The sequence below is a fragment of the Phycodurus eques genome, unplaced genomic scaffold, assembly GCF_024500275.1.
Source record: "Phycodurus eques isolate BA_2022a unplaced genomic scaffold, UOR_Pequ_1.1 contig_101, whole genome shotgun sequence".
Lineage (NCBI taxonomy): Eukaryota > Metazoa > Chordata > Actinopteri > Syngnathiformes > Syngnathidae > Phycodurus > Phycodurus eques.
In genome coordinates, this window is record NW_026904098.1 from 38,315 (window position 1) to 41,996 (window position 3,682).

Consider the following 3,682-nt stretch of genomic DNA (forward strand, 5'->3'; position numbering starts at 1 on the left):
GTGAAACAAGCTGGTCACAAACTCCACAGCCACCTCTCCTAGATGCTTCCATACCTCCACAGGAATGTCATCAGGACCAACTGCATTTCCATTTTTCATTCTCTTGAATGCCTTTCTACCTCTGCTCTTCGAGGTCACCCTATGTTCCTTGTCTTGGTACCAGCCTTCAGTTTGCACTGGCTTGCATGAAAGAGGATCAAACCCAGGTCAATGCAAATAACAGTCAATGTTGAGCAACACTTGACCAAATAGGTTTCAGGATTAATGTTCCCTGACCGGGAATCGAACCCGTGCAACGGCGGCGAGAGCGCCGAATCCTAACCACTAGACCACCAGGGCCTTCTGGTATAGTCAATAATTGTTAATCTAGACAATCACTCGGAGGGTCGTCTCCCTGCCCCCACACCGGACGTGAACCAAAATGTGCAAAGATTGACAGATCTTTTCTTTGGATGGATGGATGGATTGCAAGCATCGTTGATTCTTGTTGTCTCTGTGCCCTGACTTTGTGAATTACACTTTAAGCAGTTAAAGGATACTTCCATATTATTTGACATGTGAACAAATGAGCGGGTTCACTTTGATATAAGAAAGCGTAAACCCTCAAAGTGGGTGTGTGTCGGTTTGTAATTTATGCCATTTTCTTACATGGAATGTCTTTGTGTATTAAGAACATAACTCTTGCTGTGATTATTATTGTTTTGTTGTGATTAGCAGCAGCATCAGGGGTTGAGGTCACGAGCAGAGGGGTTATTGAGGGACTGGGTGACCCCATGGTGGCAGTGAAGAGGTGGTTCTGGTCTTGGAGAACAAGGAGGAGGAGGAAGATGTGGTGCTCTTATTGGGGGAGAAGGAAGAGAATGGAACAGGAAGCAGCAATAACCCGACCGGTAGAGATGCCGTGTGTAAGGCTGCCGTACTGGGGAGGCAATTGTATTATGCATGCAGTGTAATCACAGTCACCGCTCATTGGTTCGTATTCGTGGCTTGGTTTCAAGGCAGGAGGAGCAAAATGTGTTCTTTGGTTGTGTTCACCGGGGGCCTCGCCATCTAAATTCGTAGTCCCTGGATGGATCGCAGAAAAACCAATCGGGTGTCGGAAGGTGCCAACTTATAAAATTTCACTTCCAGAACAATTTGTCCCAATATGAATTTCTACATTTTAAAAATGTTGTCAAGAACATTATGAGGGACAGTTATTGAAGTCTATTATGTTATGGGATAAAAATTATTCTGCATAATGTTAAATTGAAAACATCATCATGATTCTGTCTAATTGTTAATCAATTATGGCTTCAATGATGATTTTAAAAAATAAAAAAATATGATAAAGTGGAGCGTGACGAGTGTCGCATTTCATCACCACACAAGATGTGAGCATCAAAGCGGTTGAAATGGTAATCTGTATTAAATGTTGATTAATATTCTTATCAATACAGGGCCATCTACACGAACGACTGCACCTCAGCGAACCCGACTGTCAAACTCCTGAAGTTTGCAGATGACACCACCGTCATCGGCCTCATCGAGGACGGTGACGAGTCTGCATATCGACAGGAAGCGGAGCGGCCGGAGCTGCGGTGCGGGCGACACAACCTGGAGCTGAACACGCTCAAGACGGTAGAGATGATCGTGGACTTCAGGAGGCATCCTTCGCCACAGCTGCCCCTCACGTTGTCCAGCTGCCTTGTGTCAACCGTCGAGACCTTCGAGTTCCTGGGAATTACAATCTCTCAGGACCTGAAGTGGGCGAACAACATCAACTCCGTCCTCAAAAAGGCCCAGCAGAGGATGTACTTCCTGCGGCTTCTGAGAAAGCACGGCCTGCCACCGGAGCTGCTGAGACAGTTCTACACAGCGGTCATCGAATCGGTCCTGTGTTCTTCCATCACAGTCTGGTTCGGTGCTGCTACAAAAAAGGACAAACTCCGACTGCAACGGACAATCAAAACTGCTGAAAGGATTGTCGGTACCCCCCTACCCACCCTTGCGGACTTGCACGCTGCCAGAACTCAGACAAAATCCTCTCGGACCGTCCGCACCCCGGTCACCGGCTCTTCCAGCTCCTTCCCTCAGGGAGGCGCGACCGATCAATGCAAACTAGAACTAGTAGACATTCCAACAGCTTCTTCCCTCTTGCGATCAACTTCTTAAACACCTAACCTACAATTCCATTACAACAAGCTGGCAATTTGTTGACTTGAGTTCGTTGTCACATTTCTGTGGGGCCAATTATTTATTACTTGTGCACTCACTGTAGTTGTCTCGCCACGCTGCACTATTTGCATATACTGGCCACTCGTGCCAGAGTAGCATCTGCTCCATTTGCACACTGATTGAGGAGTATCTGCAACATTTGCACAACCGACATTGTCCCAGATGGTCGCACTACTCGTCACTTTAAACCGCATCCACTCCTTGAAGTCTCGGCGCCCTTTGCACAATGGTCATTGCACCGGACTATTGCAATATTAGTCATTCGAACTGTTCTAAGTGCTAGAGGACTCTGCATCTTTTTGCACAATTGTTTTTTGTCAATGTCTTTATGTCCCCAAAGTGTTCTGTAAATTGACTGTTTGTCGTACTAGAGCGGCTCCAACTACCGGAGACAAATTCCTTGTGTGTTTTGGACATACTTGGCAAATAAAGATGATTCTGATTCTGATTCTGATTCTGATACAGTAAAATGTTGAGATGATTCACTTGATCGACAGTTTAATGCCTATCATGCCCTTCACATTAATTCACTGTCGTCCTGGCTCAGCATCCTGCGGTTCTCCAGCCTTCTACTGGTTAGACTGGTTAGCACATCCGCCTCACAGTTCTGAGGACTGGGGTTCAAATCCCGGCCCCGCCTTATTTGTTTTACGTTGCCATCATTTTGGTTTTGGAGGGTTTTGAAAGGATTAAAGGCATTTCAGTTCTTTTCAACAGGGAAAATGGATTTGACATACAAGACAATGGAGTGACTCTCACTGTTTGAAGAATTGTATTTTATGACGGATCCCATTCACACTTTTCAACCTTTTCACCTAAAGTCAAACATCGAATCACAATCTAGTTCGATCAATCATTTGCTCATTTTAAAACATAAGAAAAGTATTTTGGCACCAGTGATAATTCTCAACATTTGTCCACAGGAGGCTTTTCGAAGATACAAAGAAAATGAAAAGATTGAAAAAATAAAAGATGGTAGACAGAAGCCAAGAATGTAGATGTTTGTAAATCAGTGTGATCGTAATTTCCTTTAAAGCTTCTTCATCACTGCTGTTCTCACTGCACACTTGTGTGTTTTAGCCCGATACTGACGAGAGAATCTTTGACCGCAAACTGAGGAGGCAAAAGGTTTCTCACCAGTGTGTCTTGTCATGCGTCGTTCGCTCTTACAAGCAAACGTTTTCCCACACTGAGAACACTTCCATCGTTTGTTGTCAGCGTGATGTCGTATCACCTTCGGACTTTTCATCATCATCTTCATCAGAGTGAGGAGTGTGACGTCATGTCGTCACTATCTGAGAGTGGAGCTAAGAGGCCGTCTGCTTGTGATCCTCCGCAGTGCCCCAGCTTTGCAGTTTTTCCACTTCGGCCTTGTCGCTTGGGCCATTTTTTTCCTTTATGTTGAGAGCATTTTGTTTTTGGAGGGGTTCCAGTGGTGAAAAGACATTTCAATGGATTTGATGTA

General features: G+C 45.1%; 1 non-coding gene across 1 annotated transcript; it reads right to left on the minus strand.

Annotated features, from left to right (window-relative positions):
- Positions 1–265: 265 nt before the first annotated feature.
- Positions 266–339, minus strand: trnae-cuc (transfer RNA glutamic acid (anticodon CUC)). Its single transcript has one exon. It is a non-coding gene; the product is annotated as a tRNA-Glu (tRNA).
- Positions 340–3,682: the final 3,343 nt, after the last annotated feature.